Source organism: Triticum aestivum, chromosome 5D, assembly GCF_018294505.1.
Source record: "Triticum aestivum cultivar Chinese Spring chromosome 5D, IWGSC CS RefSeq v2.1, whole genome shotgun sequence".
Classification (NCBI taxonomy): domain Eukaryota; kingdom Viridiplantae; phylum Streptophyta; class Magnoliopsida; order Poales; family Poaceae; genus Triticum; species Triticum aestivum.
The window spans coordinates 185778009-185803032 of NC_057808.1; positions in this window are offsets into that span (position 1 = coordinate 185778009).

The following is a 25024-nucleotide window of genomic DNA, read 5'->3' on the forward strand; positions in this document are numbered from 1 at the left end:
GGCATTTTCCTTTGCGATTTTGAGTTTGCGGTTTTTCCGTTTCCTAGGGTGTTTCGGCTAATTAGGAATGGTTCGACATCGACAACACCGCCGCTCACCTTCGACATCGACCAGTTCACCATTTTGACACCCTAACCGTAAGCAAGAACGGTAACCTCTATATCATCTTGGTATCATGGTATCCCATCATTGTACATTCTTGCCTTTACATTGTTAACCCCTTAGCCCATTTTGCGTCACTTGCCTATCAAGACTAGCCTTTGAGTATTGCCGGCAATGTTACTTGTGCACATTAGTGTTATGTACCTTCCATTGCATACATACCATATCATATTGGTATCATATCATCTCTTGTGTCACAAGTTTGTTCCCGCATATACAAAATTGCTATCTTGGTTTGTGCATTTCACATAGTGGCCAAAAGAAAGAATAGGCTTTTAAGGAAAAAGAAAAAGAGAGCAAAGAGCTTGTAAGCAATAGCCATAGCATCATACCACATTGCACATAAGGTTGTCATATCCGATCATCTTGGATCATCTAGAGAAGAACACCGGGAACATCATACACATAGCATACTTGGGATAGAAAGCTCATACATTTTGCATCTTATAGGTTGTGCACAAGTGTCGTATCCGCCTATTGAGCAATTGTGCTAGCGTCTCTCTTGAGTTGTGCAACACGAGCATTTTCCATGGATTCCATATTTTGTGCTCATTACTTGGTTGCATGACCCCATTTATCTATCCGTGTGTGTGTTTCCGTGTGCCACATATTGCTATTGGTCTACTTGTTTCACTTGCGAATTTGTGAATCTTTTCCAACATTATTGACTCTTGCTAACAATTTGCATCAAATTTTTGTGCCACTATCCTCATCGAGCTCCACCATAAGCCTTACTTGTATAGGTGTGAGAATTGACAAGATCCGGTACCAATTGTGCTATTTCCTTGATACATTATTGGGTGATCATTGATTCATCTTCAACATTGGATAAGGTACATTTGTCTAGTTATTTCCTTTCTTCCACTCACATTTGCTCGAGTCTTGTGATGGATCGGCAAGGCATTTCATCTCCGGTCTTCCACGACAACGACGGCGCGAACAAGTACATCACCAAAACGTGCATCTTCGGACTACAACGAGCAACGCGAGGCATTGAGAGGCTCACCATCAACATTCACGAAAGCGAAGCACGGACAAGGGACTACATCGACACCAAGTTGGACGCACAATTGGATGACATCCGACACATGTGGGCTAACTACAAGTCTTCTTCCTCTTCGTCATCTTCAAGGCGGAGACGCTGATACGTCTCCAACGTATCTATAATTTTTCGATGTTTAATGGGATTTATTATACACTTTTATATTATTTTTGGGACTAACCTATTAAACGGAGGCCCAGCCCAAATTGCTATTTTTTGCCTATTTCAGTGTTTCGTAGAAAAGGAATATCAAATGGAGTCCAAACGGAATGAAACCTTCGGGAACGTGATTTTCGGAACAAACGTGATCCAGAGGACTTGGAGTGGACGTCAAGAAACAAACGAGGGGCCACGAGGCAGGGGGCGCCTACCCCCTGGGCGCGCCCTCCACCCTCGTGGGCCCCTTGTAGCTCCACCGACCGAGCAAAAACCCTATTTCCACCGCCGCAACCTTCTGTACCCGTGAGATCCCATCTTGGGGCCTTTTCCGGCGCTCCGCCGAAGGGGGCATTGATCATGGAGGGCTTCTACATCAACACCATAGCCTCTCCGGTGCCCGGCCCCCTCCCGCTGGTGCGGTTGCCACCTGCCCGGGTGCCCAGGCCATCACCCCCGGGTGCCCGACCCCTCCTAGCTAGCCCCCTGACCTGGCCGGGTGCCCGGCCCCTTCACCCCCAATTGCCCGACCCCTCCTGAGCGTGCGCCTCTGCTAGGTACGGGTGCCCGGGCCACTTTACCCCGGGTGCCCGGACCCTCCGAGAGTGTCTGCATTTTCAGGGTCATTTTGGACCTTTGTATCCCTCTCTCCCTCTATTTCATCCCTAGACTATATATACCCTTTCCCTAGCTCATTTGGGAGGATAGCAAAGTATATGAGAGACATTAGAGAGCTTTGCTCCTTGTACCCACTCCTCTTGGAGATCAAGACCTCCTATCAGAAGATCCCTAGTGGATATCAAGCCCCCATCTTGGGAAGGATCCCCATCATAGGATCATCAAGACCTCTCTCCTCATAGGATTGGGATGAACTAGTACCTTGTATCTTTCCTTTGTTGTCCTTGAATCATCGTGACCTCTTGTGTGTTCTTGGATCTAGCATTTGTGTGATTGGATCTAGTCAATTTGAGTGTTTTCCTCTCTTGTGTTCTTCGTGTTCTTGGGGATTTCCCCTTCGATTCGTGAAAGATCTCCATCTAGGGTTCCATCCTACAACAGCATTCCTGGCATCGGTCAATATATAAGTGGAAACAATATATCCACTATGGAGGACACAAAATTTTGGGGCGGCGCGCCAAAACGCATCACGAGAAAATGAAGTTCTTTGAAGGATTGGCATATAAAGGACCGGTTATCACTAAACGGTCATAAGTTTGTCATTCGGAGACCGTTTCGGACCCCACAAGTACTCAAAATGCTCGCGACGAGCGTGGGAATCTAGAAAATACTTTCGGCTTGCGCAGGAGGCCCGGAGGACCCTCAAATTCGGCCCCTAACCAGGACTTTTTGCCCCTGAAAGTCAAAGAACATCATTTGCCGCTGTTTTTCAGACAAGTTTCTGAACCCATTGGCAGTCCTTCGGAAGGAAATCCGAGAGACTTTGATGAGTATAAAATTGGTCTGCCTGGTATGGACAAAGGTCGCATTTTGTACATGCTCTATGATCCGGGGAATCCCATTTGGTTGTAAATTCAATAAACTAAGGCGGCTATAAGCTTATTCTCCTTGTTTTTGCCATGTGGCATACCGTAATGTACGTGTGTTACAACTAATAATAGCAGGGCATTCAGGGCATCGGTCAATATATATGTGGAAACAATATCTCCACTATGGAGGACACAAAATTTTTGGGGCAGCGCGCGAGAACGTGTCACGAGAAAATGTAGTTCTTTCAAGGACTGCCATATAAAGGACCGGTGTTCACTAAAACAGTCATAACTTTGTCATTCGGAGACCGTTTTGGACCCACAAGTACTCAAAACGCTCGCGACGAGCGTGGGAATCTAGAAAATACTTCCGGCTTGCGCAGGAGGCCCGGAGGACCCTCACATTCGGCCCCTAAGCAGGACTTTTTGCCCCTGAAAGTCAAAGAACATCATTTGCCGCTGCTTTTCAAACAAGTTTCTAAACCCATTGGCACTCCTTTGGAAGGAAATCTGAGAGACTATGGTGAGTATAAACATTAGTCCGCCTGGTATGGACAAATGTTGCATTCTGCACATGCTCTATGATCCGGCGAATCCCAATTGGTTGTAAATTCAAGAAAATAAGGCGACTATAATCCTTATTCGGCTTGTTTTTGCCGTGTGGCATGCCGTAACGTATGTGTGTTACAGCCAATAATAGGAGGGCATTCCAGGCATCGGTCAATATATAAATGGAAACAATATATCCACTATGGAGGACACAAAATTTTGGGGCGGCGGGCCAGAACGCGTCATGAGAAAATGAAGTTCATTCAAGGACTGCCATATAAAGGACCGGGGTTCACTAAAACGGTCATAACTTTGTCATTTGGAGACCGTTTCGGACCCACAATTACTCAAAATGCTCGCGACGAGCGTGGGAATCTAGAAAATACTTCTGGCTTGCGCGGGAGGCCCGGAGGACCCTTAAATTCGGCCCCTAAGAAGGACCTTTTGCCCCTGAAAGTCAAAGAACATCATTTGCCGCTGATTTTCACACAAGTTTCTGAACCCATTGGCACAACTTTGGAAGGAAATCCGAGAGATTCTGGTGAATATAAACATTAGTTCGCCAGGTACCGACAAACATTGCATTCTCCATGCTACCTCTTGAGCACTGCGTTGGTTTTCCCTTGAAGAGGAAAGGGTGATGCAGCAAAGTAGCGTAAGTATTTCCCTCAGTTTTTGAGAACCAAGGTATCAATCCAGTAGGAGGCCACGCACGAGTCCCTCGCACCTACACAAACAAATAAATCCTCGCAACCAACGCGATAAGGGGTTGTCAATCCCTACACGGTCACTTACGAGAGTGAGATCTGATAGATATGATAGGATAATATTTTTGGTATTTTTATGATAAAGATGCAAAGTAAAATAAAAGCAAAATAAAAGGCAACGGAAATAGCTAAGTGTTGGAAGATTAATATGATGGAAAATAGACCCGGGGGCCATAGGTTTCACTAGTGGCTTCTCTCGAGAGCATAAGTATTTACGGTGGGTGAACAAATTACTGTTGAGCAATTGACAGAATTGAGCATAGTTATGAGAATATCTAGGTATGATCATGTATATAGGCATCACGTCCGAGACAAGTAGACCGACTCCTGCCTGCATCTACTACTATTACTCCACACATCGACCGCTATCCAGCATGCATCTAGAGTATTAAGTTCATAAGAACAGAGTAACGCTTTAAGCAAGATGACATGATGTAGAGGGATAAACTCATGCAATATGATATAAACCCCATCTTGTTATCCTCGATGGCAACAATACAATACGTGCCTTGCTGCCCCTACTGTCACTGGGAAAGGACACCGCAAGATTGAACCCAAAGCTAAGCACTTCTCCCATTGCAAGAAAGATCAATCTAGTAGGCCAAACCAAACTGATAATTCGAAGAGACTTGCAAAGATAACCAATCATACATAAAAGAATTCAGAAGATTCAAATATTGTTCATAGATAAACTTGATCATAAACCCACAATTCATCGGTCTCAACAAACACACCGTAAAAGAAGATTACATCGAATAGATCTCCACGAGAGAGGGGGAGAACATTGTATTGAGATCCAAAAAGAGAGAAGAAGCCATCTAGCTAATAACTATGGACCCGAAGGTCTGAGGTAAACTACTCACACATCATCGGAGAGGCTATGGTGTTGATGTAGAAGCCCTCCGTGATCGATGCCCCCTCCGGCGGAGCTCCGGAACAGGCCCCAAGATGGGATCTCACGGGTACAGAAGGTTGCGGCGGTGGAATTAGGTTTTTGGCTCCGTATCTGGTAGTTTGGGGGTACGTAGGTATATATAGGAGGAAGGAGTACGTCGGTGGAGCAACAGGGGGCCCACGAGGGTGGAGGGCGCGCCTGGGGGGGTAGGCGCGCCCCCCTACCTCGTGCCTTCCTGGTTGATTTCTTGACGTAGGGTCCAAGTCCTCTGGATCACGTTCGTTCCAAAAATCACGTTCCCGAAGGTTTCATTCCGTTTGGACTCCGTTTGATATTCTTTTTCTGCGAAACTCTGAAATAGGCAAAAAACAACAATTCTGGGCTGGGCCTCCGGTTAATAGGTTAGTCCCAAAAATAATATAAAAGTGTATAATAAAGCCCAATAATGTCCAAAACAGAATATAATATAGCATGGAACAATCAAAAATTATAGATACGTTGGAGACGTATCAAGCATCCCCAAGCTTAATTCCTGCTCGTCCTCGAGTAGGTAAATGATAAAAACAGAATTTTTGATGTGGAATGCTACTTGGCATAATTTCAACATAATCCTTCTTATTGTGGCATGAATGTTCAGATTTGATATGATTCAAGATAAAAGTTTAATGTTGACATAAAAACAATAATACTTCAAGCATACTAACTAAGCAATTATGTCTTATCAAAATAACATAGCCAAAGCAAGTTATCCCTACAAAATCATATAGTCTGGCTATGCTCCATCTTCCCCACACAAAATATTCATATCATGTACGACCCCGGTTTTGGCCAAGCAATTGGTTCATACTTTTAACGCGCTTCAGCCTTTTCAACTCTTACGCAATACATGAGCGCAAGCCATGGATATAGCACTATGGTGGAATAAGGTATGATGGTAGGGGTTATGTGGGAAGAGAAAAAATAAGAAAGTCTCACATCAACGAGGCTAATTAACGGCTATGGAGATGCCCATCAATTGATGTTAATGCGAGGAGTAGGGATTGCCATGCAACGGATGCACTAGAGCTATAAGTGTATGAAAGCTCAAAAAGAAAACTAAGTGGGTGTGCATCCAACTTGCTTGCTCACGAAGACCTCGGGCATTTGAGGAAGCCCCTCATTGGAATATACAAGCCAAGTTCTATAATGAAATTTCCCACTAGTATATGAAAGTGACAAAATGAGAGACTCTCTATTATGAAGATCACGGTGCTACTTTGAAGCACAAGTGTGGTAAAAGGATAGTAACATTGTCCCTTCTCTCTTTTTATCTCATCATTTTTTTATTTGGGCCTTTTCTCTTTTTTTATGGCCTCTTATTTATTTATTTTTTTAAGTCCGGAGTCTCATCCCGACTTGTGGGGGAATCATAGTCTCCATCATCCTTTCCTCACTTGGGACAATGCTCTAATAATGATGATCATCACACTTTTATTTACTTACAACTCATGAATTACAACTCAATACTTAGAACAAAATATGACTCTATATGAATGCCTCCGGCGGTGTACCGGGATATGCAATGAATCAAGAGCGACATGTATGAAAGAATTATGAACGGTGGCTTTGCCACAAATACAATGTCAACTACATGATCATGCAAAGCAATATGACAATGATGGAGTATGTCATGATAAATGAAACGGTGGAAAGTTGCATGGCAATGTATCTCGGAATGGCTATGGAAATGCCATGATAGGTAGGTATGGTGGCTGTTTTGAGGAAGATATAAGGAGGTTTATGTGTGATAGAGCATATCATATCACGGGGTTTGGATGCACCGGCGAAGTTTGCACCAACTCTCAAGGTGAGAAAGGGCAATGCGCGGTACCGAAGAGGCTAGAAAATTGCGGAAAGGTAAGTGTGCGTATAATCCATGGACTCACATTAGTCATAAAGAACTCATATACTTATTGCAAAAATTTATTAGCCCTCGAAGCAAAGTACTACTACGCATGCTCCTAGGGGAAGGGTTGGTAGGAGTTAACCATCGCGCGATCCCGACCGCCACACAAAGGAAGACAATCAACAAATACTTCATGCTCCGACTTCGTTACATAACGGTTCACCATACGTGCATGCTACGGGAATCACAAACTCCAACACATGTATTTTTCAATTCCACAATTACTCAACTAGCACAACTATGATATTACTACCTTTATATCTCAAAACAATTATCAAGCATCAAATTTCTCATGATATTAATTAAAGCAAATTGCCATGCTATTTCAAGACTCTCAAAATAATATAAGTGAAGCATGAGAGATCAATAGTTTCTATAAAACAAATCCACCACCGTGCTCTAAAAGATATAAGTGAAGCACTAGAGCAAAAACTATATAGCTCAAAAAATATAAGTGAAGCACATAGAGTATTCTAATAAATTCCGAATCAAGTGTGACTCTCTCAAAAGGTGTGTACAGCAAGGATGATTGTGGTAAACTAACAAATAAAGACTCAAATAATACAAGACGCTCCAAGCAAAACACATATCATGTGGTGAATAAAAATATAGCTCCAAGTAAAGTTACCGATGGAAGTAGACGAAAGAGGGGATGCCTTCCGGGGCATCCCCAAGCTTTGGCTTTTAGGTGTCCTTAGATTATCTTGGGGTGCCATGGGCATCCCCAAGCTTAGGCTCTTGCCACTCCTTGTTCCATAATCCATCAAATCTTTCACCCAAAACTTGAAAACTTCACAACACAAAACTCAGCAGAAAATCTCGTGAGCTCCGTTAGCGAAAGAAAACAAAAGACCACTTCAAGGTACTGTAATGAACTCATTCTTTATTTATATTGGTGTTAAACCTACTGTATTCCAATTTCTCTATGGTTTATAAACTATTTTACTAGCCATAGATTCATCAAAATAAGCAAACAACACACGAAAAACAGAATCTGTCAAAAACAGAACAGTCTGTAGTAATCTGTAACTAACGCAAACTTCTGGAACTTCAAAAATTCAGCAAAAATAGGACGACCTATACAATTTGTTTATTTATCAGCAGCAATTGGAATCAATATTTTATCACGTTCTGGTGATTTTTAACAATTATTTTCGTGAACAGAAAGTTTCTGGAATTTTCAGCAAGAACAAATAACTATCATCCAAGAAGATCCTATAGGTTTAACTTGGCACAAACACTAATTAAAACATAAAAACACATCTAACCAGAGGCTAGAACAAAAATTTATTCCTAAACAGAAGCAAAAATCAAAAAACTAAAAATAAAATTGGGTTGCCTCCCAACAAGCGCTATCGTTTAACGCCCCTAGTTAGGCATAAAAGCAAGGATAGATCTAGGTATTGCCATCTTTGATAGGCAATTCTTCAATGAGGCATCTGTCATCCTTGGGAGTTTCTTTCTTTTTATTAATTATCAAACTTTTAGGCACAAAATCAAAAAATTCATTTGTACCAAATGGTTCCTTAATGATAGCAAAAAGATCAGGATGAATACTTATAGATTTGAGATCCGCAGTTTCCTTACTAGAGGGTTCACCCTTATTTTTAGGAACATACATAAGCTTGGCAATTTTCGTTGGAGGACTAGGAGTATTTTTTACGGAAGAAAAAGCGGTTCCCAAGTTGGTAATGATACCCTCAAGTTTATCGATTCTAGTAGAATCTTGATTTATTCTTTTATTAACTATGGGTTCCTTCTCCTTAATATTTTTCAAAGTGACCCCTACCTTAGATCCATATTGGGTAATTTGATTGTGGATCTTTTTATCCAAATTTCAATCAACTCTACGGTAGCAACTTTATTTTCAATAATTCCAAGTCTTTGCATTACATGCTCCAAAGTTAAAATAGTTCCATTAACCAAAAGAGGTGGTGAGCCAAACAAATCTATCATAGCATTATAAGAGTCAAAAGTATGGCTACCCAAGAAATTCCCTCCGGTAATGGTATCAAGAATATATCTATACCAAGGATTAGTGCCTACATAAAAATTGCGGAGAAGAACGGAAGTAGATTGCTTCCTGGTAGATCTATTTTGAGCATTGCAAATTCTATACCAAGCGTCTTTTAGATTTTCTCCCTCCCTTTGTTTAAAATTGAGAACTTCATTCTCGGGAGACAACGGAGAAGATAAAGGACTAGCCATGACGACAAGGCAAGCAAGAAAGCGACGAACGGAAAGAGAGGGCGAATAAAACGGCAAGGGTGAAGTGGGGGAGAGGAAAACGAGAGGCAAATGGCAAATAATGTAATGCGGGAGATAAGGGTTTGTGATGGGTACTTGGTATGTTGACTTTTGCGTAGACTCCCCGGCAACGGCGCCAGAAATCCTTCTTGCTACCTCTTGAGCACTGCGTTGGTTTTCCCTTGAAGAGGAAAGGGTGATGCAGCAAATAGCGTAAGTATTTCCCTCAGTTTTTGAGAACCAAGGTATCAATCCAGTAGGAGGCCACGCACGAGTCCCTCGCACCTACACAAACAAATAAATCCTCGCAACCAACGCGATAAGGGGTTGTCAATCCCTACACGGTCACTTACGAGAGTGAGATCAGATAGATATGATAGGATAATATTTTTGGTATTTTTATGATAAAGATGCAAAGTAAAAATAAAAGGCAACGGAAATAGCTAAGTGTTGGAAGATTAATATGATGGAAAATAGACCCGGGGGCCATAGGTTTCACTAGTGGCTTCTCTCGAGAGCATAAGTATTTACGGTGGGTGAACAAATTACTGTTGAGCAATTGACAGAATTGAGCATAGTTATGAGAATATCTAGGTATGATCATGTATATAGGCATCACGTCCGAGACAAGTAGACCGACTCCTGCCTGCATCTACTACTATTACTCCACACATCGACCGCTATCCAGCATGCATCTAGAGTATTAAGTTCATAAGAACAGAGTAACGCTTTAAGCAAGATGACATGATGTAGAGGGATAAACTCATGCAATATGATATAAACCCCATCTTGTTATCCTCGATGGCAACAATACAATACGTGCCTTGCTGCCCCTACTGTCACTGGGAAAGGACACCGCAAGATTGAACCCAAAGCTAAGCACTTCTCCCATTGCAAGAAAGATCAATCTAGTAGGCCAAACCAAACTGATAATTCAAAGAGACTTGCAAAGATAACCAATCATACATAAAAGAATTCAGAAGATTCAAATATTGTTCATAGATAAACTTGATCATAAACCCACAATTCATCGGTCTCAACAAACACACCGCAAAAGAAGATTACATCGAATAGATCTCCACGAGAGAGGGGGAGAACATTGTATTGAGATCCAAAAAGAGAGAAGAAGCCATCTAGCTAATAACTATGGACCCGAAGGTCTGAGGTAAACTACTCACACATCATCGGAGAGGCTATGGTGTTGATGTAGAAGCCCTCCGTGATCGATGCCCCCTCCGGCGGAGCTCCGGAACAGGCCCCAAGATGGGATCTCACGGGTACAGAAGGTTTCGGCGGTGGAATTAGGTTTTTGGCTCCGTATCTAGTAGTTTGGGGGTACGTAGGTATATATAGGAGGAAGGAGTACGTCGGTGGAGCAACAGGGGCCCCACGAGGGTGGTGTGCGCGCCGGGGGGGGGGGGTAGGCGCGCCCCCTACCTCGTGCCTTCCTGGTTGATTTCTTGACGTAGGGTCCAAGTCCTCTGGATCACGTTCGTTCCAAAAATCATGTTCCCAAAGGTTTCATTCCGTTTGGACTCCGTTTGATATTCTTTTTCTGCGAAACACTGAAATAGGCAAAAAAAACAACAATTCTGGGCTGGACCTCCGGTTAATAGGTTAGTCCCAAAAATAGTATAAAAGTGTATAATAAAGCCCAATAATGTCCAAACCAGAATATAATATAGCATGGAACAATCGAAAATTATAGATACGTTGGAGACGTATCACTCCACATGCTCTATGATCCGGGGAATCCCATTTGGTTGTAAATTCAAGAAAATAAGGCGACTATAAGCCTTATTCTCCTTGTTTTTGCCGTGTGTCATACCGTAACTTATGTGTTTTATAGCCAGTAATAGGAGGGAATTCCTGGCATCGGTCAATATATATGTGGAATCAATATCTCCATTATGGAGGACACAAAATTTTGGGGTGGCGCGCCAGAACTCGTCACGAGAAAATGAAGTTCGTTCAAGGACTGCCATATAAAGAACTGGTGTTCACAAAAATGGTCATAACTTTGTAATTCGGAGACCGTTTCGGAACTACAAGTACTCAAAATGCTCGCGACGAGCGTGGGAATCTAGAAAATACTTCCGGCTTGCATAGGAGGCCCGGAGGACCCTCAAATTCGGCCCCGAAGCAGGCCTTCTTGCCCCTGAACGTCAAAGAACATCATTTGCCTCTGCTCTTTAGACAAGTTTTTGAACCCATTGGCACTCCTTTGGATGGAAATCCGAGAGATTATGGTGAGTATAAACGTTAGTCCTCCTGGTAACGACAAATGTTGCATTCTGCACATGCTCTACGATCCGGGGAATCCCATTTGGTTGTAAAACCAAGAAAATAAGGCGACTATAAGCCTTATTCTCCTTGTTTTTGCCGTGTGGCATGCCATAACGTATGTGCGTTACAACCAATAATAGGAGGGCATTCCTGACATCAGTCAATATATTTGTGGAAACAATATCTCCACTATGGAGGACACAAAATTTTGGGGCGACGTGCAAGAACACCGAGAAAATGAAGTTCTATTAAGGACTGCCATATAAAGGACCGGTGATGTAGGGCGGAACCCTAGGGGCCGATCTTTCACGTTTGGAGAGGATCCCTACGAGGAAGACGAAGAACGCGCGGAAGAACATGAGGGAAATCATGGGGTGATCGAGGCGAGGGTGTCCCGATCTTTCGATGAGATGATAACTATCGATTTGGTGGAGTAGACTTTGACGATCCGACTACAAACGTGCACGACGTTGCGCCTTAGCAATCGCTAAACCAATCTGCCGAGGTTACTGACGATGCTGGAAGCACAATCAACCTGACCACGAAGGTCTATTCCTGCAAGCAATCGTAGAACAAGCAAGAATATGATAATGCAATCTGAATATTGCGAATATAGATGAACTATTGATAAAGGTGGGAATCCGTAAGCGGTCTTGGTCTGGTCGTTGGACACAAACGAAGTACACGAAGTTGCAATGGCTAACTTTTAACTAAACAAATCCCAAGGAAAAAGCTACTAGATGGATCTACTTATATAGGAGCAAGGGGTGGCGGCCAAGGAGGTGGGAGGACGTCCCAAGGCAGCCTAAAACCAACCCTAGGTCGTACAAGGCTCATGGGCCCAAGTGGAGGTGATGCAACACCTTTGGACTTGTTGTTTGACACGGATTCTACTGCAGCGTCAGATTGTTTCGTCCATATCTCAACGCTCCGAACGAATTTAAAGGTAAATCCAATTGGGTTGGAAAGAGGACGAAATCTACTTTGCAACAAAAAAGAATCACCCAATTCAGAGTTCGTATGAAAAAGTTGTTGGCGTTTTGAGTCAGGTATGTCTGTGCAGTCCGAATCTGAATCGAGAACGTGAGAGACTTGGACTCTATCTTCTCTTGGCCCAAAAGTGACGTCAGAGGACTTTTTGAACAGAACGTAAACTTCTTCTTTTGCCTTATCTTCATATGTGGATTGTACAAATGTCCCATACACCTGCAATTAGACAAAACACAAAAGTGTGTGAAGTATTTTTGTTCTGGATAACATAAATAGATTATTGAATAGTTTGCACTAGAGATCAGCTGACAAATATGCATGTATGCAATATTTTTGGTCGTATCCAAGGTAGTCATGTCCTCATCATCCTCCCCTTCTTGAAAACAAAGCCGTCCTCGGCGTTGCTTAATCTGAAATCTGGCTAACAAAAAAGACAAGGTGTACACGTTGTATATGTATATGTCATCCGTTTTTACTCATCTCATTTGGTGCACATGTGACACAGTTATACAAGAGCACCCTTCAAAAGTCGTGAAATGTAAAGCCAATATATTTTCACAAGAATTCAAAGGCATGAAAGTATTACAACTCAGTTTGCACATATAAGTGAAGCTCTTATTCATATCAAAAGATTGACAATGCTTATCATTAAACCATCCCAACATTGATGAACCATCACCAAGATTAGAGGTCATATCAAAATGATTAAACATTGGCACAATTATTTTCAAACATATTTGATCCAAATCTGATTTATTCCCTGATTCACTTGATTCTTTGGCATCGATAGTTAATTGAATGGGTTCACTCAAAATTGTTTGAGCACATGGAAAAGTTAAATCATCAACATAGTCCTCTAAAGTAGCTGGTGTGATCAAAGTAGTGGGTAGCTCACCGCATGGTGCACTTAAATTGACAAGACATTCATCATATTCATGTGGAGGTGGAAGATTAGTACCTTTGTCATTACCTCTTATGATCAACTCAAATGATGTAGGCACTCTCGGTGATGATGTGTCACATGGTGGAGGTGATGTAGTCCTCACAACAACGGATGTGGTTGTCATAGTATGCCTAGTAGTTGAAGGGACAACCGTATCAACTCTTGGAATGTGCATCTCGCGCTTGTTCTCCTTGTGGGCAACACGTCATTTTATTTCCTGTTCAGCTTTGCAAGCAAGATGAAACAAATGGTCCATAGGATAACACTCTTCATGAATTAGTATCTCCTGAATGTCACGATTTAATCCTCCCCAAAATCTATCCATAAAATCTTCTTCACTTTCTTCTAAAGAGGAATGCAGCAAGGTAGTTTGTAAAGTATCATAATATTTCGTTACGGTGTCACTACCTTGTTTTAAATGTTGCAACGTTGTAATCATGTGACGAGTATAATAAGCGGGAACGAATGTATGTCGCATGGCAAGTTTCAAATCATCCCAAGTAGTAGGTATATCATTAGGGTGTAACCGACAATATTCACTCCACCAAACTACAGCATAACCAGTGAAAGAACCAACCGCAACCTTAACTTTTTTACGTACATCAAAATTATTGGAAGCAAATATATTATTTATGTCAAACTCCCATTCAATATATAAAGGAGGTCTAAAACGGCCATTAAATGGTGGTATAGAAACATTAACCTGATCATGTGCATTTGGATGTTTGTGCACCTCTCGTGACGTTTGTGGTATTTGCATAGGTGATGGCACGTCTCCCACAATCGACAAACCCCATGAATTGACTCTAGATCCTGTCATGATTAGTAGAAACAAGAAACAAAATTCAAGAATAATGTTCCTATGAACTACTAGGATGTGGTGGTAAAGCGCTCACAGTAAAGCAAAATCAATATCTTACAAGTTCTTACCAAGCAGCAGGTGGTGACAGGCAACCAGCGGTGTCAAATAACTCTAAAGATTGTGTAAAGCGATTGCCAGGGGAACGTACGTATACACGGTGCAGAAATATGTGGAGCTATGTTGGCTATATATGGTAGCAAAATATTAGCAATAATCAATTCAGAGATGCAATGTTGAATAAACGCTCAACGGCGGTACTGTGCTGGTCCTAGGCTAGATCAGACTAGAGACACGAGCCTAGAACACTAATGAGGTCATGGTGTAGCAGAACTAGCATCAATGAAGGATACTAAGTAGCTCTGGACAACAAGATATAAGTGAAGATCACCACGGCAGTAAAGATAATGATGAAAAACAACTGCCAAGCAGGATATACGACAACTCTCTCTCTCCAACTTTCCTTTTGAAAAGTTTGAGCCAATTTTCTGATAACTTTTCTCAAGAATGGCACCGACTCAAGATTTCAAACGCAAAAAGAATCACTCAATTCCGAGTTGATATGTGGAGTCAAAAAATTCTAAAACTGGCTTGAAAAACTGGAATAAGCTGTGCCGCGAACTTCAAAGGGCAAAAAGACCTATTTAGAAGCCGATTTTGAGGTGCCAAATAGTGAACTAGTCTCTGCAACTATTTAGATGCGGCTCGTCGCTAGCTTTCATTTGATTACTCGCGGAGCTAAAACGGACTTCGTATGAGGAAGTTATGCTTGTTTTACTGAACAATGCACAAAACAGATTCCAATCCGAATTCAACTACGAGATTGAGTCTAGATAGATTCGAATTTTGCTTTTTTCTTCTCTTTTTTTTTCCACACACTTTTTTTTCTTTTTCTTTCTCTCTTTTTTCTCTGTCTTTTTTTCTCTCCCTCTTTCCAAGACAAACTAGATAAGATGCAGATTGGATCAAGCGAAGTTGTGAACGACCTCAACTATGATTGTGACAATGAACTATGGGTAGCACGTGGTGGAAATTGATGGATGGTGTGGTGGACAGCGGAAGGGATAACGATGCAGCGGCGACGTGACTAATGTGAACAGAACTCGAAACTCTAAACGAACTAGACCCTAAGACCAGCAACTCGACACGACGATGCAACCGATAATTCAATAATGCAAACAATGAAAAGAAAATTGCAAAGGCTCAGACTGGCTTGGACAAAAGGATGAATAGATCTAACTTTTTTGTGGCTTTTTCTTGGACAATAGGTAAGAAAATAAATCTAATCTAGGGGAAATTGGAAATTCTCACCGAGCAACCTGAAAACTGATACCACTTGATAGAGGCGAGGGTGTCCCGATCTTTTGATGAGATGATAACTATCGATTTGGTGGAGTAGACTTTGACGATCCGACTACAAACGTGCACGACGTTGCGCCTTAGCAATCGCTAAACCAATCTCCCAAGGTTACTGACGATGCTGGAAGCACAATCAACCTGACCACAAAGGTCTATTCCTCCAAGCAATCGAAGAACAAACAAGAATATGATAATGCAATCTGAATATTGCGAATATAGATGAAGTATTGATAAAGGTGGGGATCCGTAAGCGGTCTTGGTCTGGTCGTTGGACACAAACGAAGTACACGAAGTTGCAATGGCTAACTTTTAACTAAACAAATCCCAAGGAAAAAGCTACTAGATGGATCTACTTATATAGGAGCAAGGGGTGGCGGCCAAGGAGGTGGGAGGACGTCCCAAGGCAGCCTAAAACCAACCCTAGGTCTTACAAGTCTCATGGGCCCAAGTGGAGGTGATGCAACACCTTTGGACTTGTTGTTTGACTCGGATTCTGCTGCAGCGTCAGATTGTTTCGTCCATATCTCAATGCTCCGGACGAATTAGAGGTGAATCCAATTGGGTTGGAAAGAGGACGAAATCTAGTTTCCAACAAAAAAAGAATCACCCAATTCGGAGTTCGTATGAAAAAGTTGTTGGCGTTTTGAGTCAGGTATGTCTGTGCAGTCCGAATCTGAATCCAGAACGTGAGAGACTTGGACTCTATCTTCTCTTGGCCCAAAAGTGACGTCAGAGGACTTTTTGAACAGAATGTAAACTTCTTCTTTTGCCTTATCTTCGTATGTGGATTGTACAAATGTCCCATACACCTGCAATTAGACAAAACACAAAAGTGCGTGAAGTATTTTTGTTCTGGATAACATAAATAGATTATTGAATAGTTTGCACTAGAGATCACCTGACAAATATGCATGTATGTAATATTTTTGGTCGTATCCAAGGTAGTCATGTCCTCATCACGGGGGAAAACAAGAGAAACACTCAACCAACACGAATATGATCACACATGCGCTAGATCCAAGAACACAAAAGAGATACACGATCCACGATCAACAAGGGACGATACATAGGGTAACCGGTTCTTCTCCGTGAGGAGGTCTTGATGGGACCACCCAACTGGGGGTCTTGAATCCAATGGGATCTTCTCCGTAGAGGGGCCGCGGTCTCTCTCATGGAGTAGATCCGTAATGGATGAGCAAAGCTCTATCTCAACTATGAGCTAAACCAATGCTAACTCTAACTAGGAGGAGGGGGTGGTCTATTTATAGTCCAAGCCACGGAGGGGTAAGTGGGAAAGAGGTTACATGGGCTTCGGCCCGAGTCTTTGCACGCAGGCAGGCCGGAAGTTCCAGGCAGGTTCCGGCCGGGATCCGGGCTATCCAGAGAGTTGTCGCGCTCGGGGCTGGCCTGGACTCCGGGGGCCGGAGGTTCCGGGCAGGCCGGAAGGTCCGGGGGCCGGAAGTTCCGGGCTTTCCAGAAGCTTGTCCCTGCTTCTTCTTCCTTCTCCTCTTCCATGCTTGGCCTTGGTCCTTGGATCCTCCATGGTCGTCTTGGTTCTACCTGAGTGTATGCAAGGTCCATGCATGAGGTAGTAGCCATGTCTCACATGTGGAAAGTGACGGTTTGAAGAGGAGTGAGTTCACCTTGTGGCCCAATGGCGTATGGTCGAGGTCTCTTCATATGTCCTCTTGGGGCTTGGAGAGTAGTCGGAGTGTACAAGGGGATGAACGTGGGATGCTCCGCATCATCTCCCCTCCCTTGGGAAAGATCCGACCTCGGATCGAAAACCTCATCACCATGGAAACGGTTGTCGTGGACGGACTTGTAGTTGGACGAAGTTGAGGGCATGGCGCAATCCAAGTATTCCAAGGTGTCACCGGAGTGATAGACATGCAAAAAGAGCAAACACAAGCGACACTCGGAAATACAATGGTTAGCGCACACAAAATGTCCATCATGTAAGAATGAGTCCGTGCAACAAGATTGTTCGTGACAAAGCACATGAAGCTTATCAAGATGATATAGAATGATATGCAAAGCATTCATGGGAGCAAAATCATTCATTGTGCACGCAAATGTGTTGTGAATATGGTCAATGCAACCACGGTGCAAAATGATGACAATGGATGCTCAATATGATTATGTTATCATGCAATTGATGGTAGGCAATATGTTCATGATGTATGAATATGCCATCAAGAAAGATCACAACAAATTTGCTAAGGAAATGCGCAAGCTCATATATCATGGATGACAAGGAAATAGATACAACAAGACAAGCATAATGTGAGTCAATCCATGCATAGGGTGCAAACTTGTCATGAGTATGATATGTCCAATGAGCATGACATGTGTGAGCACAATCAACAAATATGGAGGTGTAGATGTACCAAAGCTCGTTGTCGTGGCATGAGTGGAGGTTCGAAGGTGCATCCAATAAGTCCGAGCGCTCCTCAATGTGAAGGTCCATAGAGCCAATCTCCAATGTCGCTCCTCTGTTTGCGAGATGTATCATGTAGACAACAAGAAGGAAACAACAATGAAAGAGTGACCCGTCCAATATGCATAATTGAGGATGGCTCAAAAGGAAGGAATTCACCTTTAGGAGCTTCTCAAGAGTGTTGGAGTTGCACATCGTGTATGCCTTCTCATAACTAAGATGTCTCGTGAAGGTACCACCTTGTGAATCCTTCAAAACGAAAGAACATGACAAACACTCGGAAAAACAAATGAGGTTAGCGGAAGTGCAAAACCTATCATTCGTGTGGTAAGATACCCAACAAGTGTATGCATCATGCTCATCATAAGAAAGGACAAGGGATCATTTCATAGTATGGAAGCATATGATGCGATAACAACCAAATACAATAGGCTCAGGTAAACAAGCATGCATCACAAGTAATATGTCCAAGTCTCCAAGATGAATAAGCATAGCATGGATGCACTCACTACAATGGCATATGAGAGGTGCAACTAATGGAGACAAGAGACAAAGATCACGATATATCATGTGGGAGTCATGAACATATATGTCATCAACCCAAGAAAGCGAGTAAGAATGGAACATGGGTGATGCAACCAAGCAAGTAATCATAGTGATCAAGTCAAGCAAGCTAGTAGTGCGAAGATGCAACGTACTAGAAGGAATCATGGCAATCATGTCATGGGTGCAAATAGTGTGCATGAATACTTCACATGACATAGCACAAGCATGAAAGCAAGATATGAGGAAAGTATCATCAATGTATTGGCGAGAGGCCATATGTAAATAGCAATGGGTCATCATGACTCTCCCAACACAACAAGCATCAATAGCATGGGGCACAAAGAAATCATGGCAATAGCTACAAGGATCTCCACCAAGCATGCAAATACACATAGGAGTAGTAGAATGATGAATCATGGGTAAGTGCAAGCAAGGGTCACAATTGCATGGCAAAGGCATAGAAGCAAGCATAATATGCAAAGTGAACACGGAAAAATGAGCATAAGGTAACAAGTGATATATAGCCCATAGCCGTGTGAGAGCCAAGTAGAAGAGATGCGCATAGTCCTTGCGCGGAGGGAATGGTGGTAAGGATAGTCCACGGGATCCCAAGTCATGGTTGCTCTCAAGTCCACGGGGTCCAGCTTGATGATCTTGACATTGGTGGCGTCCTCCTTGCGAGCTCCACGCCACGATCCTCTGCGATACGGGTTGATGATGTTGACATTGGCATCGTCTTGGTGAACTCCGTGGCGCCAATGATAGAGGCAAAGGTGTCCCGTCTTTCGATGAGATGATGGATATCGCTTTGATGGAAGTCGACTTTGACGATCCAACTACGAACGTGCGAGGACGTCGCGCCTTAGCAATCGCTAAACCAACTCCGAGAGGTTATTGACCACGCCGGAGCACGATCAACCTGACCACGAGGGTCTGTTTCCTGCGAGCAAACGAAGAACAAGCAAGAAACTGAGATTGCAATCTGGATATTGCGAATATAAGATGAAAGCTTTATTGATCAAGGTGGGGTTCTGTGACGCCTTTGTCTGGTCGTTGAACACAAACGAAGTACGCGAAGTTGCAGCTATGGCGAACTTTTAATCTAAACAAAACCCAAAGTCTAAACGACGCACTAAGGGCTGTATATATGGAGGAAGAGGGGCGGAATTTCGTGGCCCTTGGGGAAGGGGTCCGAAACCAACCCTATCTCTTGTTTCCCCAGACATACGGACTCTAAAAACAGCCTATACTCAAGTATTACGAAATTACATGGGCCTGGCCCAATAATAAGGTGACGCAGCACCTAGAATAGCCTTTGGACGAAAGTTATGAAGTAGCAACTTGTATATTTCGTCCGAGACTTCATGCACGCATTATGGTGGCTTCAACGTCCTGAAATCATCAGTTGTAACTCCGTTCTTGTTCCCCTTGCGCATTCCATCATCTCCATGCTTGTTCTTGCTCCAATGTTCATCCTTCTCCAAGCTAGGCCCTTCATTTGTAAGCAAAACAAATGTATCCAATTTAGGCAGCATCATATTCTCATGAACATTAGAATCATTACCAAGAAACGAAAGTACCTGGTAATTTAATTGGCGTGCGCGAGCTCTAGTAATTGGTCCAGTATGTATAGCAGCAGGGGCTGTGGGTGTAACAATGGTATTGATGTCCTCATCATCCTCCCCGTCTTGAAATGAAGTCGTCCTCGACGGAAGCTCATCTTCCTCACCCAAATAAGGCTTCAAATCTGTAATGTTAAAAGTGGGACTAACCCCAAAATCTGCAGGCAGCTCAAGTTTATATGCATTATCATTTATTTTCTCTAACACCTTAAAAGGACCATCAGCACGTGGCATTAGCTTTGATTTGCGCAAATCAAGAAATCTATCCTTACGCAAATGTAACCAAACAAGATCTCCAGGTGCAAACACAACATGTTTTCTACCCTTATCTCCAACAAGTTTATATTTAGCATTCATACGCTCAATGTTTTCCTTAGTTAACTCATGCATTTTTAAGATCAATTCAACATGTTGTTTAGCATCAAAATTAACCTTCTCCGAAGATGGAAGAGGCAACAAATCAATAGGTGCACGAGGTAGGAAACCATACACAATTTCAAAAGGGCACATCTTAGTAGTAGAATGCAATGAACGATTATAAGCAAATTCAATATGAGGCAAGCATTCTTCCCACATTTTCTTATTATTCTTCAAAACAGCCCTAAGCATAGTAGACAATGTTCTATTGACTACTTCAGTTTGTCCATCAGTTTGGGGGTGACAAGTAGTACTGAAAAGCAGTTTAGTCCCCAACTTAGCCCATAAACATCTCCAAAAGTGGCTAAGAAATTTAGTATCACGATCTGAAACAATAGTATTTGGTACACCATGCAAGCGAATAATTTCACGAAAGAACAAATCAGCAACATTAACAGCATCATCGCTTTTATGACATGGTATAAAGTGTGCCATTTTCGAGAATCTATCCACGACAACAAATATGCTATCCCTCCCCTTCTTTGTTCGAGGTAAACCTAAAACAAAGTCCATAGATATATCCTCCCAAGGAACACTAGGTACAGGCAAAGGCATATATAAACCATGAGGATTGAGTCGTGACTTAGCTTTTTGACATGTAGTGCAGCGAGCAACAAAGCGCTCAACATCCCGTCTCATCTTTGGCCAAAAGAAATGTGTAGTAAGTACGTCCTCCGTCTTCTTCACGCCAAAGTGTCCCATTAATCCTCCTCCATGCGCCTCCTGCAACAACAAAAGACGAATGGAGCTAGCGGGAATGCATAGCTTGTTAGCACGGAACACAAATCCATCATTAACGACGAACTTGTTCCATGTTCGTCCTTCTTTACAATTCTGCAATACATCTTTAAAATCAGCATCATGCACATATTGATCTTTGATGGTCTCCAAACCAAATATTTTGAAGTCAAGTTGTGAAAGCATAGTATAGCGACGAGACAATGCATCAGCAATAACATTTTCTTTACCCTTCTTGTATTTAATGACATAAGGGAAAGTCTCAATGAATTCAACCCATTTAGCATGTCTACGATCCAGTTTAGCTTGACTTTTAATATGTTTCAAAGATTCGTGATCAGATGTATAACAAATTTTTTGGGCCATAAATAATGTTGCCATGTTTCTAAAGTCCGAACAAGAGCATATAATTCTTTATCATAAGTAGAATAATTCAGACTAAGCCCATTCAATTTTTCAGAAAAGTATGCAACAGGTTTGCCATCTTGTAATAACACACCTCCTAATCCAATTCCACTAGCATCGCATTCAAGTTCAAAAGTTTTATTAAAATTGAAAAGATGGAGTAAAGGAGCATGTGTCAACTTATCTTTCAATACCGTGAAGGCTTCTTCCTGTGCGGTACCCCAAACAAAAGGCACATCCTTCTTTGTAAGCTCATTGAGAGGTGCAGCAATGGTGCTGAAATCTCTCACAAAACGCCTATAGAATCCTGCGAGGCCTAGAAAACTCCTCACTTGTGTGACCGTTTTGGGCTGCGGCCAACTCTCAATAGCTTCAATCTTGGCTTTATCAACTTCAATTCCCTGTGGAGTAACAACATAGCCAAGAAAAGACACTCGGTCGGTGCAAAAGGTGCACTTCCCAAGGTTACCAAACAAACGTGCATCACGTAGAGCAATAAAAACACACGTAAATGTTCCAAATGTTCCTCCAAAGATTTGCTATAAATCAATATGTCATCAAAGTAAACTACCACAAATCGTCCAATGAAAGCACGTAAAACTTCGTTCATTAATCTCATGAAAGTACTAGGTGCATTAGTTAACCCAAAAGGCATGACTAACCACTCATATAATCCAAACTTAGTTTTAAATGCTGTTTTCCATTCATCTCCCAATTTCATACGAATTTGATGGTATCCACTACGCAAATCAACTTTGGAGAATATTGTAGAGCCACTCAATTCATCAAGCATATCATCTAGCCTAGGAATAGGATGACGATAACGAATAGTAATATTATTAATGCCTCTACAATCTACGCACATACGCGAAGTACCATCCTTTTTCGGCACTAAAATGATAGGAACAGCACAAGGACTAAGGGATTCGCGTATATAACCTTTGTCGAGCAGCTCCTGTACTTGACGCATAATCTCCTTCGTCTCCTCTGGATTGGTACGGTATGGTGCACGGTTGGGTAATGATGCACCGGGAATTAAGTCAATCTGATGCTCAATCCCTCGAATGGGAGGTAATCCCGGTGGCACGTCTTGTGGAAAGACGTCAGCGAACTCCTGCAAAATGTTAGTGACAGCAGGAGGCAAAGAGGAAGGCACGTCCTCAAATGAAAATAATGCCTCTTTGCACACAAAAGCATAGCAAACAGATTTGCTGAAATCTAGCTCATCAATATCAGATTTGGTGGCAAATAAACATGCACTTTTCAATTTAATTTCAGAAGCAACACTAGATGGTTTATTATTGGGCTTCATTTGTTGCTCAAATTCTTTTGCCACAATCTGATTTTCACTCTTATTCTTCTCCTGTTTTGCTTTATTAGCTCTATTAATATCATCTTTCAAAATGGAATCAGGAGTCATAGGAAGCAAAGTAATATTTTTATCCTTATGAACAAGAGTATACTGATTGTTTCTACCATGGTGTACAGAATTTTTTATGAAATTGCCATGGTCGACCAAGTAATAAGGAACATGCTTGCATAGGTACCACATCACAATCAACATAATCAGCATATGTAGAGATACTAAAATGCACACGAACAGTACGTGTTACCTTAACCTTGCCGCTGTTGTTGAACCATTGGATGTAGTAAGGATGTGGATGTGGTCTTGTGGTGAGAGATAGCTTCTCCACCATCTCCATGCTAGCCAAGTTGTTGCAGCTCCCTCCATCTATGATGACGCGCACAGAACGTTCCTTCACAACTCCCTTTGTATGGAACAAATTATGCCTCTGATTTTGCTCAGCTTGTGTGACCTGCACACTCAATACACGTTGAGCAACTAAACATTCATACCTGTCAGCGTCTTCAGGAGCCATCTATTGCGTCTCATGATCAGAATCATCTCCACCATGTTCTTCACGTGTGATAAGAGCCAACGTCTCCTCATCATAGCCACTAGCGGACTCATACCCACCATCCTCAGTAGCAATCATCACACACTGAGATTTGCATTCTCGCGCATAATGTCCTCTTCCCTTACAGCGATGACAAATAATATCACTTGTGTGCCCTGTTGATGCCATGGACGAAGAAGAGCTCCGTGCAGGCCCAGCAGGTGTGCTCTTGGCAGATAGTGGTGGTTGTGCCTACTTTCTTGTATCACGGCTGGAGGTGGCACCTGATGGAGGTGCTGGTGTAGTGGAAGTAGAGGATGCACGCGGTGTCCATGATGAAGGTCGAACTACCGAAAAGTTAGTTCGTGCCAATGCTTGTCGATCCTGCACTTCACGTTCAGCTTTACAAGCAAGATGGAATAAACGAGTGATATTAGTATACTCCTTATACTCTAGAATGGTCTGAATCTCTCTATTTAATCCACCCATAAAACGTGCAAGCATAGCTTCGTTCTCCTCAACAATACCACATCTAATCATGCCAATTTGTAATTCCTGATAATATTCTTCTACAGAATTTTTCCCTTGTCGTAAACGCTGCAATTTTTGAAGCAATTCACGTTGATAATATGGTGGAACCCAACGAGTACGCATAGCAGTTTTCAAAGCAGCCCAAGTAGCTGGAATAGGATATAATCTACAATGTTCAGACCACCATACACATGCAAAACTAGTGAAAGCACAAACAGCAGCAGCAACCCGTCTCTCCTCGGGATATTGTAAACATGTAAAACGTTGTTCAGTTTCTAACTCCCAAGTAAGATATATATCAGGAACATATCTACCCTCAAATGGTGGAATATTCAATTTCAGTTTAGGAATATGGTCATTATCTCGTACCTGAGGTGGTGGTGCAGGCCTACCGTTGCGAATATATACCTGAGGTCGACCTGCTGGTGGTGGTGCTGGTGGCTGCACGTAGTTCTGATTTTGATCAACCTCATCCTCATAATCGCCCACATAATCGTCATCCTCCTCAGCCGCCGCAGCAGCAGGAGCCAAAGAAGCATCAACAGTAGGTGCAGCGGCACCCGAATTTTGACCAGTCTCAATTGGAACGCGTTGTGCTCGTCCCACTTGATTTGGAAGGCGGCGTTGGATATGTTGTTGTTGTTGTTGTAGAGGTGCGACAGGTGCAGCCGGTGGTGGTTGGGGAAGACGCTTGAGCAATTCATTAAACTTGTTATCCAGCTTTGTCTCGAACGACTTCT